Genomic DNA, 17,026 nt, shown 5'->3' with positions numbered 1-17,026 from the left:
TTAAGACGTGCCCTCTGGATTGCCTGATGTATTTGATGTAATAAACAGTTATTTCCCTTCAACATGGGGGAGGCGGATGGGCTGGGAGGAGAGGCCACATCCCACAAAAAACAAAACAAAACAAACAGATCAGGCTCACATCTAGAACCCAGGGGGGTGGGCGAAAGATATGGGGCATGGTCACCATTGTCCACTTACTGGGATACCCATACCTCACCCTATGGCATTCATGGATACACCTCACACCAACATTTACGCCACCTTCCAAGGTCACAGGTGGAACATATTCACCATCCTACGGGGTAGCTGCTCCACAAGATCATTCCTTTTTAACTAAACTCAAATTGAAATGGTGACGTGATATATAACTATGTTGTGCGCATTGTAGCACAGCGGATTGGGGCTAGGAGCCATCACCCTGTAGTGGGAATAATAAGATTTCAGCTCGCACCCCCAGGCTCTGGCAATCCGTAAGTCTGGGCTGTTTGTTTTCATTGTTTATACACCTCTGCTCTGAGGTTATGTATTTTCTGTTATGTTTTGTTTTCCCTTTTCCTATTTGGTCTCTCCCCATGACACGGAGAACATGTGGGCTTCTCATAAACTTGCCCTAAGCAAACGAAACAACTGAATCCCACACCCCCGACCCGACTATACACCTCCGAACTCTTCTGCCCAAGCATACACATGTGGCCCCACAATGTTGCTAAAAATATATTTTAATGTAAAGGAGTTGAATATCCCCACAAAGCTGTGATTGCTCTTGCTGAAAGCAAAAGGGGCTGACCTAATCCAGGAAACGCACCTCCCCATGTTGGCCACAGTCAGGTTGACTGATCGCCAGTACACCAGGACCTTTGAGGCCAGGGCACTATGTAAGCGAGCAGGTGTAGCAATACTCGTTCATAAACGCTGTCCAATTCAAGTGATGGGTTCTTTGGCAGACCCAGAGGGTCGGTATATTTCCATCTCGGGTACCCTACATAACAATAAAATCCACATTATTAATGTGTATGCTCCCAGTGAACCTAATCCCCAATACTGGAACTCCCTTACAACACTGGCTGGGACAGAGGGGGAAAGGGTACTTGTTGTAGGATTGGATTTCAATGCTGTGCCGTGTCCGTCAGTTGATAGGAGCACAAAACCTGGAATGATTTGGTCCCATGGGAGGGGGGTCACAGGACAAACTATTTCACAAGTTTCTTGCCAACACCAACATTCTAGACGTGAGGCGAATCCAGCACCTTAGCACCCGGAATTTTACATTCTACTCCACACCGCATGATACATTATCCAGAATTTACAACATCCTTCTCAATGGGGCGGATATGACAAAACTTGCGGACACTCCCATAGATAGCATAATCTGGTCTGGCCACGCAGACATTGAGGTCTCCTCTAACTGAACGTGGAAACTAAACACTAGCCTTCTCAGAGACAAGGATTTATGTAAGGCCAGCAGCACAATCATACACAATCAGAATACTTTAAACTCACAGCGTTTCAACAGATGTGGACCCAGTAGCCATTAGTCCTGAGGGGCCACTTCATCAAGATAGCTGCACACAAGAAACAACGCATAACCCACCTCCTCTTGGAGCTGCAAGCAGCTTTGAGAAAAGCAGAACAGCAACAAAAAGCAAACCCCACAGCAAGTAAACTGATGGAAATTAATGCACTGTGACACTCTATTAAAGAACTCTCACTGGAGGGGGTGGCTCGCTCAATTCTGTGACCTCGGTGCTTGTATTATGAGAAATCCAACAAAATGGATACAATGCTAGTCAGAGTGCTGCGTCCTCAGAGTGGATTTTGACCCAACACTAAAATCCGCACATCAGCGGAGGTCCTAGTCGAGACTTCAAGAGCCATTAACAAAGTCTTTACAGACTATTATTCAAAATTATACAACCATAGCCCACAGCCAGAGGGGTCTGCACCCGATGGTTGTGCAGACCTACACTCATTCCTGTCGGATCTAGACTTGCCGAAACTCACGGGATCAGAGGTGGAGACCTTGGGTGCACCCATCACACTACTAGAAGTGGATGCAGCTATCACAGCTCTCAGAGTTAATAAAGCCCAGGGACCAGACGGTTACAACATAGGGTATTATAAAAAATTAAGGGAAGTACTTGCCCCCCAACTCACTACCCTTTTTAACCACTTTCTGGACAGAGGTACGCCTCAGACATGGTGCTAGCAAACATTATATTATTACCAAAACCGGGTAGAAATGAGGAGCTAGCATCCAACTACAGGCCTATCTCCCTGATCAATTCAGGTCTAAAGATCTATGCCAAAATTTATACCAAACTAAATCCACTGTTGACACGCTTGTTAAACCTTGACAAGGTGGGGCTTGTGCAAGGTAGATAACACTATGAAAATACTCGAAAGGTAGCTGTGCTGACATGGTGCATGTCATGCTCGGGAGGGCCTTCTCTGGCACGGTCTTTGGATGCAGAGAAGGTCTTCGACGGGGTGAATTAGCTGAACCTCTTTAGCCTACTCTGGGCATGGGGCTTTCCGGAACCCTACATGGTGGTGGTCCGAGCCCTATACACAAACCTCAGAGCCCAAACCTTGATAACTGGGGTCAGTCACACCCCCTTTCCTTTAAATAATGGCACAAGGCAGGGTTGCCCCCTGTCGCAATTACTCTTCATGCTCTCCCTAGAGCCACATGACAGCATCCATATATGCGGAGGGTGAGTGTAGCTGAACGATAGTTCAAAACATCAGCATATGCTGATGAAATCCTTCTTACATTCACAGACCCACTCAGCTCCATAGAGCACCTGACTAAACTGTTACATAGCTACATAGTTACATAGCTGAAAAGAGACTTGCGTACATCAAGTTCAGCCTTCCTCACATATGTTTTTGCTGTTGATCCAAAAGAAGGCAAAAAACCCAGTCTGAAGCGCTTCCAATTTTGCAACAAACTAGGAAAAAATTCCTTCTTGACTCCAAAATAGCAGTCAGATGTCTCCTTGGATCAAGCAGCTATTACCCCACTAATTAGAAATTATATCCCTGTATGTTATGTTTTTGCAAGTATTTATCCAATTGCAGTTTAAACATCTGTAATGACTCTGACAAAACCACCTCTTCGGGCAGAGAATTCCATATCCGTATTGCTCTTACTGTAAAAAAAACTTTTCTTTGCCTTAGATTAAATATCCTTTCTGTAGCCTAAATGTGTGACCTTGTGTTCTATGTATAGCCCTGTTAATGAATAGATTTCCAGATAATGGTTTGTACTGGCCCCGAATATATTTGTATTATTATTATTATTATTATTGCAATTTATATAGCGCCAACAGATTCCGTAGCGCTTTACAATATTAAGAAGGGGATTTAACTATAAATAGGACAATTACAAATAAACTTACAGGAACAATAGGTTGAAGAGGACCCTGCTCGATCGAGCTTACATTCTATAGGAGGTGGGGTGTAAAACACATTAGGACAGGAATTTGCAATCAAATAAGGTGGACTGCCCTTTAGGAGAGGGCAAGAGACAGGTATGTGAGGTATTGGTTAGTCTTGGAGGCCATAAGCTTTCCTAAAGAGATGGGTTTTAAGGCACTTCTTAAAAGATGCAAGACTAGGGGAGAGTCTGATGGCGGTAGGCAGGCTATTCCATAGGAAGGGAGCCGCCCGCGAGAAGTCCTGCAAGCGCGAGTTGGCCGTACGAGTGCGGACAACGGACAGGAGGTGGTCACGGGCAGAGCGGAGAGACCGAGAAGGGACATACCTATGGATCTGTGCGGAGATATAAGATGGGCTAGAGTTGTTCAGTGCTTTATAGGTGTGAGTAAGTACCTTGAATTGACTCCTATAGCATACAGGAAGCCAATGTAAGGACTGGCAGAGGGGTGAGGTGTGAGAGAAACGACTAGAGAGGAAAATCAGTCTAGCAGCAGCGTTCATTACGGACTGTAGGGGTGCAGTACGGCTTTTGGGAAGACCAATCAGGAGAGGGTTACAGTAATCCATGCGGGAAATTACTAGAGCATGGACAAGCTCCTTGGTAGTATCTGGTGCAAGAAAGGGGCGGATGCGGGCTATGTTTTTAAGATGAAATCTACAGGATTTGGCAACATGCTGGATGTGAGGCTCAAAGGTGAGACCAGAGTCAAGTATGACGCCAAGACAGCGCGCTTGCAAGGATGGACTGATGTTGGTACCACAAACTTGAAGGGAGAGCGAAAGAGGAGGATCAGTATTAGGAGGAGGAAAGACAAGGAGCTCAGTTTTTGAGAGATTGAGTTTCAGAAAGCGGGAGGACATCCAGTCAGAGATGGAAGAAAGGCAAGCAGTGACACGTTGCAGGACGGCAGGGGAGAGGTCCGGGGAGGAGAGATATAGCTGGGTGTCATCAGCGTACAGGTGGTAGTGGAATCCAAAAGAGGTAATAAGTTTGCCAAGAGAGGCAGTATAAAGAGAAAATAGAAGGGGACCAAGGACGGAGCCTTGGGGGACACCAACCGAGACAGGGCGAGGGGAGGAGGTATCATTAGAGAAGGAGACACTGAATGAGCGTTGGGAGAGATAAGAGGAAAACCACGAGAGGACAGAGTCACAGAGACCAAGCGATTGAAGAGTTTGAAGAAGGAGAGCATGATCAACGGTGTCAAAGGCCGCTGAGAGGTCAAGAAGAATTAGTATGGAGTAGTGGCCTTTGGATTTAGCTGCGATTAGGTCGTTAGTGACTTTGATAAGGGCAGTCTCTGTAGAGTGGAGAGGGCGGAAGCCAGATTGAAGGGGGTCAAGGAGAGAGTTGGAATTGAGGAAATGAGACACACGGGTAAAGACAAGTCTTTCCAGAAGCTTTGAGGAAAAAGGGAGCAGGGATATGGGACGGTAGTTAGAGAGGGTGGATGGGTCGAGGGATGTTTTTTTTAGTATAGGCACTACAGTGGCATGTTTAAGGTCAGCAGGGACGATGCCAGAAGAGAGCGAGCAGTTGAAGATGTGTGTTAGAGAAGGCACGAGACAAGTGGAGAGAGATCTGATAAGGTGAGATGGGACAGGATCGAGTGGGCAAGTGGTGGGGCGAGAGGAGCAAAGAAGAGCAGCCACCTCTTGGTCAGTAGCTGGGGAGAATGTCTGAAGGGTAGGAAAGGCATGATCTATGTGTGATTGAGAAACAGAAAGGCAAGGAGGGGAGAATTCTTTCCTTAGCTGTTCAATCTTGTCAGTGAAGTAACATGCAAAGTTATCAGAAGTAAGGTTAGTTTTGGGGGTGGCCACAGCAGGGCGAAGAAGAGAATTAAAGGTGTCAAAGAGACGCCTGGGGTTGCGGGAACATGAACTAATGAGAGAGGAAAAATAGGACTGTTTGGCAAGGGCAAGGGCTGCACTGTATGAACACAATATGAATCTATAATGGAGAAAGTCTGATTGGGTACGAGACTTCCTCCAGGAGCGTTCAGCACAACGGGAGCATCTTTGCAGGTAGCGCGTTAATTTAGTATGCCATGGTTGGGGGCGGGTCCTCCTCGAGGTGCTTGTTTGTAGTGGCGCTGCAGTGTTCAAGGCAGATGTAAGAGTAGAGTTATATATGGAGATGGCCAGTGAAGGACAGGAGAGGGAAGGGATGGACAGCAGTTGTGAATCAATGTCAGCTGACAACTGTTGGAGATCAAGAGAATTAAGGTCCCTCCTGAGTTGATGGGGGTTAGGCTGAGGTTGTTGGGTGAGGGGGTACGCGAGAGCAAATGATAAGAGGTGGTGATCAGAGAGTGGATATGGAGTGTTGCAGATATTAGTTACTGTACATGCATAAGTGAAGATTAGGTCAAGGGTATTGCCAGCTACATGGGTGGGAGAATTTGCCCACTGCGATAGCCCGAGGGAGGAAGTCATTGAAAGTAGTTTAGTGGCTGCAGAGGTCAAAGGTGGGTTTATAGGAATATTGAAGTCCCCGAGAATTAGGGATGGAATGTTAGAAGAGAGGAAATAGGGTAGCCAGGCAGCAAAGTGGTCAAGGAAGAGAAGAGGGGAACCAGGGGGACGGTAAATAACAGCAATGTTAGCAGAGAAGGGTTTGAAAAGGCGAATTGAATGTATTTCAAATGACGGGAAAGAGAGGGAAGGGGGGGTGGGAAGAGGTTTAAAAGAGCAGTGAGGGGAGAGGAGAAACCCAACACCACCACCTTTACATTCAGAGTTTCTTGGGTTGTGGGTAAGTTGGAGACCACCGAAGGACAAAGATGCAGGGGTGGCAGTGTCAGAGGGGGAGAGCCAGGTTTCTGTTAAGGCTAGTAAATCTATTGAACGAGAGATGAAGAAGTCATGGACAGCAGTGGATTTAGTTATATTGCAAACAGAGCGTGCGTTCCAGAGGGCAGTATTGAAGGAGGATCTAGAGGAACATGAGATGGGTATGAGATTAGTGTGGGTCCTTGGGTTAGTATGTGCTGTGTTTGTTGAGAGGGGACCGGGGTTTGGAGAAACATCACCAGCTGCTAGGAGCAGAAGGATAGAAAGGAAGTGAAGGTGGGAGTAGGATTTGAAAGTTTTGTAGGAGGGTATGTATGTAGAGGCTTTGGGAGGAGTTGGTGGAGATAGGCTGGAAAGGTATGTGTAGAGTGCATGGGATGAATAGAGAGGGGAGGGGAGTAAGGTGGCAGTAATGATGATTGTGTTGCCAGGGACAGGTGAGTGAAAGGATAGGGATATTTTAGTGATCAGTGAAGTTAGTGTTAAAGTGAAAAATAGAAGGGAGAACATTAGAGAAAATATGTATAATGTTATCATATCCCCTCTCAGGCGCCGTTTTTCCAAACTAAAGAGATTGAAGACTAACCTATTGTGAGGAACCATATCAAATGCCTTGGCAAAATCCAAGTAGATCACATCCACTGCAACACCCTGATCTATACTTCTACTTACTTCTTCATAGAATGCAATTAGGTTAGTTTGACATGACCTATGTTTTATAAAACCATGCTGATTATTGCTAATAACACAGTTCTTCCCAATGAATTCCTGAATATTATCCCTTAATAGCCATTCAAATAATTTCCCAGTCACAGAAGTTAAGCTCACAGATCTATAATTTCCAGGCAAGGATTTTGAACCCTTTTTAAATATAGGAACAACATCTGCCTTCCTCCAATCCTCTGGTACAATACCTTAAACAAAAGAATCTTGAAAAATTAAATACAGAGGTTCAATTATTTCCCTACTTAGCTCCTTAAGTACTCGTGGGTGGATACCGTCAGGCCCCGGAGCTTTATTTACATTAATTTTCTTTAATAGCTGTAGCACCTTGTCTCGAGTTATCCAATCACAAGTTATCTGCAAGTTTGTTGCAGCAACCATTTGCTTATCTCTTGCCATAGGATCCTCATTAATATATACTGAAGAAAAATAGTTATTTAAAATTTCTGCCTTTTCCTGGTCTTCATTAACTAACAGACCCATCTCTGTTTTCAGTGTACCTACACTTTCATTTTTTTGTTTTTCTAGAATTGATGTACTTGAAAACAATGTGGGGGTTGGTTTTGCATTCTTTGGCTATCAATTTATAATTTTCTAGTTTAGCCACTTTAATTGCCTGTATTATTGGCATCCTTATATCTTATATAGGATGCCTCTGATTTGTCAGGTTTTAAATGCTTTAAATGCCCTTTTGTTATTTTTAATCTCTTGTTTTACTTCTCTACTAAGCCACAAGGTTTTAATTTGTTTCTTTTATATTTATTACCCAATGGTACATACTGTGAAATGTATATAGGTAGACTCCGGTTCCGGTTGGTAACCTGAAGTCTGAAAAAGGAAAGTCACTGGGTTGTACTAATACACAGGGGGTGACCCTAGTTAATATAGTAAACACAAAAAAAAAGAAAAAATACGAATTCACCGACATCCGTGCCCAAACGGGTATAGTGCCAGGAAAAAGCAGTACAACCCTTTAAAGGTTTGCTAAATTGTTAAAAGTCAATACTTTATTAATTCCAAAGCTAAAAAATACTTAGACTCCAACCTAGTTAATACTAGAGTAGGTAAGGTATAACTATCCCTTTGGCTGCTAAATTAGAAGCTTACAATGCTATAGACAAGTTTCTGTTAAGTCCAATTTCTAAAGTCTAAATTTGTAAATCACGAAAATCATACTGTTACAGACAAGATTGTACATGCTCATTGGAAACTGCATTGCTATGTTGTAACTGGGTAACTGAGTGGGAAACACCAGCAAGTCACTGTGGAGAGTGCGATTTGGCACTGCCTCACACGGTTTAAGTGCTAAAACCGTGACGAAAGAACAGAGATACAGTCCTTTTTACATGGCTTATATAGTTTAGTTGCTAAATGTTTTTTTTTCGTGAGAATGCGGTAGAGATTAATCAATCAACGGGTTAAGGACGTGGCCAGTGATTAGTTCGATGTATCTTTTTGACCACTTAATCTGGAAAACCTGGCTATTAAAGATAGGTTTTCTAAAAAGTCGATTTTCCTGCTGTGGACTGGTAGGAGATTCCAGCAGGTCACTGTAGGAAATTGGCATTCCGTGAGATCTTTGTTTTTCACACCAGTTTCTGAAGAAATCGAATCAGAGTATCTTGCAGTTAAAACCGTATATTTATTCCAATATACATTTCATCCGGAAAATAACAACAGTCTGTTTTTAAAATCATATGGACCAATAAACAATGTATATTCACTTCTAGATCTTATCCAAGCTTGATGGTAAAAGTATTGGTAAAAATTCTATCTGCAAAAGGTTTTTTATATGTTTAAATTCAGTTACATAGGGCGTATACACAAAGACATAAGGTTTGCCTTCTTTAAAATAATTGGTTATCTGAGAAAGAAAGGTGGTAACCCAAATCTCTGATTAAAGCCATACGTTATATTATTTTGGTAAATTACACACACAAAGACTTCTATATACATGATGTAATGAATAATTGCCTGTAGAAATGTGAGTCTTCAAAGGAATTCAGGCTTTCAAGGCTAGGTCAAAGGTTATTATCAACAGGGTCCACAAGTCTCCATCCATCATTCTTGACTAGAGCCATATGTGTATAAATTACAGTATGTTTGTAATATATATGCCTATGTATGACCCCTTAATGTCTGGATATGCTTAGAATAATAACTTATAATATTTCTACATTCCTACAACACATTGAGTACATTTAAAGTTGATAAAAATATTTATCCAGATCCCCTTTGATGCTTTATGTACATATAATGCATCATAATTTACTCCAATTCCTTGTAAGACTTTAATTTTGTGGTCAGAAATTTACATCTGTATTCAACATCCATCAGTTGAGATCGCATATGATTAATTCTTTTAGACATATAACAACTAAATAAGAATAAAACCATAATAATAATTATCAATATTACCAAAGGATGAGTTATGAAGTGTGTCATACCCATAACTAATCCTGTCTTTTGTCCCCCAAACCACCGTTGCCACCAGGATGTGGTTTCTTCAATATAGTCTTGTTTAATGCTTTTAATCATACCTTGCACTGTATGTATTTGTACTAAAGTGTTATGTACTCCAGTCGCAGCTTTATCAATAACTTGTATTAACTCTTCATTGTTCTTTAACTGCTTATAGAAATCAGCTCCGTAACCTATGCTTACATTATACAAAGTTCGTTGATCATACCTCATAATAGAATCAGTCCTTTTTAGTATGGGCGGTATTATATCATAATATTTACCCCTTATATCCTTGGTAGTTACTGACAAAGCAGGTCTCTTTGTACAGTAACTTCCCGGTGCTAAGCTTACTGTCTCAGAACAATTTTTCTCATGTATTTCTGTTTTTCCTTCTATTTGATGCCAACATACCATGCCTTTATTGTATGTCCATGCAGGCTGAATTGGTATTTTATTTAATTTCATTTGACATGTGTCATTATTCTCCCAGCACCAGGATACCTCTTCTAGAACATTAACACCATAAGGGCAGACATAATCACCATCATTTAGCAAACAATTTTCTATATTAAGCATGTACTCTACAGTTTTTACTCCCACTAGGATTTTATCATTTTGCTTATTATCCATTTTTATCCATTTGGAATTCACTATTTTACCCAAATCAATATATTTAAATATGTTGTAATTAAATCCTCTAGTAGGGAGAAAAATAGCAAAAGCACAATTTTCTATTGTGTCTTCCAGACATCCTAACCATTGTGTATGCCAAAAAGCTCTGTAGTAAAAACTTAATTTAGGCACTTCAAGTGGGACTTCGTAAGGCCATTGATGGTTAAAAAGAGCTTGTAAGAATATTTTTGCATTTGTATTGATGTCCATTTGTAAAGCTATACATCCTAAGGCTAAAGAGGTATCAGTTGCAATCTTTTCCATTCCTACACTGATATTATACTTCTTATTAATGAGATTCTTAATAATGGAAATATCTGTTCTGTAGTTGTTGACAACTGTTTGCATCTGTATCTTAGATAATAACAATGAAGCATCCTGCGATTTGCTACCTGCAGCTGCTAGTGTACTCATTCTAGCTGCTAACGATTCTATATTTACTCCATTTAACATACTTGCTCCTACACCTAAACCACCTAATACTGTGTTATACCACTCACGTTTTCTTCGTGTATTCACTGGTCTCGAGAAAGTGGTGTCTTGTTTTAACCAATAATAGAAATCTTGTTGTATTCCTTCTGTATATTCCTGACATTGTGGGAATGTACGTGTAATGTCCCATTCTGACATGTTCAATGAATATGTGTATATACTGAATGAAGCTCCAAATAATACTTTGTGGTCATCATCTTTGTATATTCTAATGGGATCTTTCCCTTCCTGTTCTACAATATTACAATCATCTGTTATTTTTTGTTCTGGAGCCCAATTATCATGAAATGTCATGATCGTGAATGCATATGACAGCGAAACAGTGTGTCCATTCCTATTTATTGTATGTCTCATAACAAAAATAGGTGTCCATAACCATGCAGGTTTTCTAGATTTTGGATGCCAAGGCCACATTGTGATTTGGCCTGCACATTTAGCTGGGTTTTGATAAGTAAATGAGCTGTCTTGTGTTTGTTCGAGTACTTTTACTTTAGCGTTTGTGTAAGGATTAACAAGTGTATCTATTAAGTACATGTAGCAATTTAACCCATCATCATTAATACTTCTCACATTAAACATAGTAAGGGTAAGGGTGTTGTCTATACCAGTAGGTACCACACACCTACTCTCAGTATTATTTTGCCTTATATATGTCCGATCCTTGGTAATATTAATGATTAAATCAATTCGTCCGTCAACTGATAGATATGTCATACATGGTTCCTGGTTATCATGAAACATGAGCATACCAGATATTGCATCCTCAGATGTGTCTGCATTAATGCATCCACAATAATCAACATCAGGAGTCTTACAATATCTCACTTTACAATCATATGGAAATGCTGTACATTTAGTAAAGGTATCTCTGCTTCCACAATCTAGTGTACCTGTATCTTGGGCATTGATTGTACCTAACATCATCATGATTAATAACAGTATTACATTTACAAGAAACCCCAATCGGTTTGATTTAGTCCATGAAGTAATGTCTTCTCCAATCGCATCAATGAGAGCAGTCTTTTTGTCCATAGTGTCTTTTAAAAGTCCACACAGTTTGTCCTTTTTAAAATTAAACAGTCTTTGTCCATGAACAAACATTATTGGTTCTGTAATGAAAAACAGATGGCAGTTTACTATTCTTATACATTAGTGAGTTTACATTGATCAATATGCACAAGAATTGCTTTATTACATTTCCTACCAACTTTTGCTCTTTGAACCTGTAACACAGTTTGTCCTAATTTCTTTAGAATAACATAAGGACCTTCCCAACCTGCTTTCCAGGGACCTGGTGTTCTAAATGATTTTACCATCACCTTGTATCCTGGTTTAAATTTATCTGCATAATTCCCCTGAGTTACATCTTTAACCCATTGTTTGCCAGAAGGGGCCATATTCAAAGCAGCAAACTTCAACACTGACTGCAGCTGTTCTTGTAATACTTTCAACCATTCAGCATGTTCTGCAGCAACTTTGAAAGTACTTGGAACAAAAGGTTCATTGGGGAAAGTAATTGGCATGGTTCTGCCTGTCATTAACTCATGAGGTGACACTTGCGTTTTAGAGTTTGGAGTTGCACGAATAGACATTAAAACTCCTGGTAAGTGTGTTACCCAACTACTCCCTTTATCCTCAAGCATTTTTTTCAATCTAGATTTCAATGTCCTATTCATTCTTTCCACTATGCCAGCCGACTGTGGATGATATGGGACATGAAATCTTTGTTGGATCCCCAACAATCTACACGTTTCTTTAAGTACTTCTCCAATGAAGTGTGGACCATTGTCAGATTCAATGATTCTGGGAAAACCCCATACAGAAAATACATATTTCCACAGCGCTTTACTTGTTGATAACGCCGTACAATTGGTAAGTGCTATACAATCTACCCATTTGGAGAATATATCAACAATTACCAATCCGTACTTTAGACCTCCTGGAGCTATAGGTAATGGTCCAATAAAATCAATTTGTATAGAGTCCCATGGTCCTTTTGCCAAAGGCACTCTCTGCAATTTTGGTTTCTGACCTTTAGGTCTGGGATTAAATTGAGCACATATGAGACATTCCTGCACTATATTTATACACCATTGTTTCAAATTAGGATGATAAAATTTATTTTGCAGAACCTTAAACAGGTTTTCTGTACCCAAATGCCCCAGTATACGATGATTGAATACAATCAACTCCTGCAATAAATCACTCGGTACAAATGGTACAAAAGTTTGTGTTTCCTCATGTTTAACCCCGTACAAGCCAGTTTCAGTATCTAAATCCATTGTTTCTCTACTGAAAGCTACATCTTTACTCTGATTTTCTTTCAGATCTTGTAAGGGATCTGATATTAGTCTTTTACTCACAGTTGCGATCATTATATTTTCTGAATATTGCAACTTTCCTATTAAAGCAGCTTCCTTTGCTCCCTGATCTACAAGTCTGTTTCCTTCTGCCATTTCATCCCCATTTTTCCTGTTTTGATGTGCTTGAACTTTCAAAATAGCACAAGTTAAACCTTTTTTTTCTGCATAGTCAAACAGTTCTGTCAAAATACCTGCATGTTTTAAAGCTTTGTCTTGAGAATCTACCATCCCCCGTTTTCTCCATATTGGGAGATGAAGTGTTAAAGCTTTAACTACATAGCTGCTGTCACTGATTATATTCACTGGGTCATATGCTGTTATTTCAAGAGCTTTCCTTACAGCCTCTAACTCAGCTCTCTGAGCAGACATATGGCCTGGCAATTTAAATCTTTGCATTTCTTTTGTTTGATCGTCATATATGGCATAACCTGTGTGATGTGATCCATCAGCATAAAATCTCGTACCATCCACATACAAACAAGGAGCCCCTTGTATAGCTTGTTTCTCAAAAGGAGATTTGGATTCAATTTCCAATTCCTTCTGACAATCATGTGGCGTTCCATGTATTTCTATCAATTCAGGAATAACATATCTTTTACTGCTTTCTACTCTGAGTGGTTTATCTTGTAACTTCAATATCCAATGAGCTACTCTCTGGCTATGTACTCCTAAATCTGGACAATTTTGTAACAGTTTTAAAGGCGTATGGGGGGTTTGTAAAATTATCTGTCCAAATCCTACAATGTGTTGTGTTGCTTCTAAAGCCCAAAATACAGCCATGAGCTGTTTTACACAGGAAAACATTCCCCTTTCCACTGGAGACATGATTTTAGAAAAATATCCCAGTATTCGTAAGGAGCCATGTTGCCTTTGCATCAAAACTGCTATTAATGAAGAGACACCTGCGTAACATTGAACAATATATGGTACTGTTTCAATGGGAGCAGCTAGCACAGGCGCTTGTGTAAGAGCATCTTTTAACAGGTTCCAACTCTTTTCAGCTTCCTCTGTCCAGAGTAGCTTATCTGTATTGGCACTATCTTTTAGCATATTGTACAAGGGTTTTGCTATCCCTGCCATATCATAGATGAATTCTCTGCTAAAATTTACCAAACCTAAAAATTTCCTTAGGTCAGACACTGTCATTGGCCTTGGCAATTGCTGTAACGCTTTAACCCTTGCTGTTCGTGGAGTTTTACCTTCTGGATCTATATTTACTCCTAGGAAAGCCACACTTTCTTTCAAGATCTGCACTTTGAATGTGTTCAGTTTTAACCCATTATCTGCCAGTGCTTGACAGATATCACACAGTATCTTCTCATGCTCTTTCCTTGTAACTGTTTGAACCAACAAATCATCAACATATTGCAAAATCTTGCTCCCATACCCCAGGGGTTCCAATACTTGAGCCAATGCTTTATGAAAATAAGCTGGCGAGGAGTGGAAGCCCTGTGGCAGCACCTGGAACAGATATTGATGATTTTTAAAGGTAAAAGCAAAACGATACTGACTATCTGGGTGTACTGGTATTGAGAAAAACCCATTGGCTATATCCAGGACAGAAAAATACTTAGCATTGCCGTCTACTTGTGCCATGATATCTGGTGAGGAGGCCACTATATGGGCGGCTGGTGGGGTATACTTATTCACCACTCGCATGTCCACAATTAACCGATAAGAGCCATCTGGCTTGATTATTGGCCAAATGGGGGAATTACATTTGGAATTACCCACTCTCAGAACTCCTTGAGAAACCAATGCCTCTATCACCTGACTCACACCTTCTTCTGATTCTTTTGGAATTTTATATTGTTTTACTGCAGGGGGGTCTGGACCTTCAATGACAACTTGTAAATTCATTCTCCCACAATCTTGTTTAGACTTAGACCACACTGTGGGGTATTTTTCTTTAAGATAGGTTACAAACTCATCATCTTGTTGTATAGAAGGTGGCACTTCACTCTGTTTTACAGCCATGACATGACTATACCATCCTAAATCATTAGGTTTAACAACTCCACCTGATTTGCTCTCACCTGGAGCTTGCCACAAAACCAAATTCAATAAATCCACATACAACCTTTTTTCATTGATAACATCCATTCCCATAATAGTACAGTGGGAGGAGAGGTCGACCCATAAGTCACAATTTATTTTACCTCCTTCAAATTCAATGTCATTATCAATGGATAGAATTGCGTGTGCTTGAGCTCCATTAAAGCTTAGAAGGGAAATTGTTGGTGCTTCAATTTTTAAAGGCAAGCTTTTGTTGGTTAGAGACACTGCAGCTCCTGTGTCTACTAAAAACTCTGTTATATTCCCCTCTAGTGTTCCATAAATATATGGCCGTCCATCTTCACCCAGAGTAATATCAGTAAGATAGACCAGAGAACAACTAGGGGTTACACATCCCTATTTATAGGTGTGGTAAGCAGAATTCACTTCTGGACTTGTAACTGCTTCCACCTTCTTTTCAATGGCATTTAACATCCGTCTACACTCTTCATATGGATTTGCTATATGAGGGGGTTTTGAAGATGTATTTTCGGGTTCTACAGCTGCCACTCTCAGTTGATTCTTATAGCCTGGCACAATGCCATTTTCTCTACCTTTCACTGGGTAAGATTTTTCTTCATTTTTAGGACAATATCTCCTAACATGACCTTCTTGGTTACATTTATAGCACACCATAGGATTACTCTGATTAACCCTATAGTATCTATCATGGGATGGGGCCGAATAATTTCTAGTACCTTGGTAAATTTGTGGTTTACTCATAGACCTCCCTCTAAAATTACCATTCCTATTATCATTTTCATATCTTCCTCTACCTTCTTCACGAGACACATAGTTAATAGGGGCCAGACCTGCTGAAGTATCCCTAGAGAAGAGTGTGTCTGTGAAAGCAAAAATCTTAGCTGTTTCTGTGTTTTTCTTTTGCAACAATTGCAAAGATTTCATTATTTCAGTAGCAGCAAAATCAACTGTGGGTGAATCAAAAGCTCTTAATTTTATCTCATTTGGCAACCCTGCTATTCTAGAGACAAATTCAGTAACACTCTGCTTATGTTGTTCTTTAGACATAGCAGACGGTTCTGTATCAGTAATTAAATTCCATGCCTTATTCCACAAATTAGCACAAACACGTATATCATCATTTTTCTCCATTTTAAATGAATCAAGAGTAGAAAATTGAAAATTCTCCACACCAGTTGCACACTGTACCACCATTAGCAATCTTTGTGTATTATTTGGAAACAATTCTTCCAATTCAACTCTGGGCTTTTCACTTGACTTCCCTTCCAACATATCAATGAGTTTAACTTTAACCCATTCACTTAATGAGGTTGGCAGCCAGATCAAAAGACCTCTTGTGGCTACCACATCATCAAATTGTCTTTTATTCATTTCACCTTCAAAAACACTCATATTGTAAAAAGGTCCTCTCTTCTCATCATATTTAGGCAAATCCTTAATCAATTTAGCTAATTTGAGAATATCCAACTGACCCTTTCCTTGTACATTTCCCAATTTATTTTCTATTTCACTTCTCGCCTGCCCGTTTTCACAACTTAACCTTTGAGCTATTTCATTTTCACTTTCCTCTTTCAAAGTAAAATCCAAATCTTTCTGATTTGTAGCTTTCCACAAAATATCTGTAGCATTCCCCAGATTAGTAATTTTTCTCTGCAATTTGTCAAAATTAGTAACATTTATGTCTAACTCTTTAGACATGTGAGACAGGGTTTTGTGAGTTCTATCTAACAGATCAGTCTGATTCCTAAGCATCTCTTTCATTATAGTAATATCTTCACTTACTTCATCCTCACTAAATCTTTTCAACAATCGCCGAGAATCTTCTATTTGAGTTTTTGCTTCAGTTAACGTGGAGTCTAAGTCACTATCAAAAGAAATCCTTGGGGGCAATCTCCCTTCTGTTAACAGCTTTTGAGGAGATTTCACAGTTTTGCTGGGGGGGGCTAGGGAAATAACTAGTCCTTGTGACAACACATACATTTTTCAGTTGTTTTAACAAAACATCTCTTTTTTGTTTTGTTGTACTACACACATAACAA

Source organism: Pelobates fuscus, chromosome 1 (genome assembly GCF_036172605.1).
Source record: "Pelobates fuscus isolate aPelFus1 chromosome 1, aPelFus1.pri, whole genome shotgun sequence".
In the NCBI taxonomy this organism is placed as follows: Eukaryota; Metazoa; Chordata; class Amphibia; order Anura; family Pelobatidae; genus Pelobates; species Pelobates fuscus.
Note: the sequence above shows the minus strand (reverse complement) of the source record.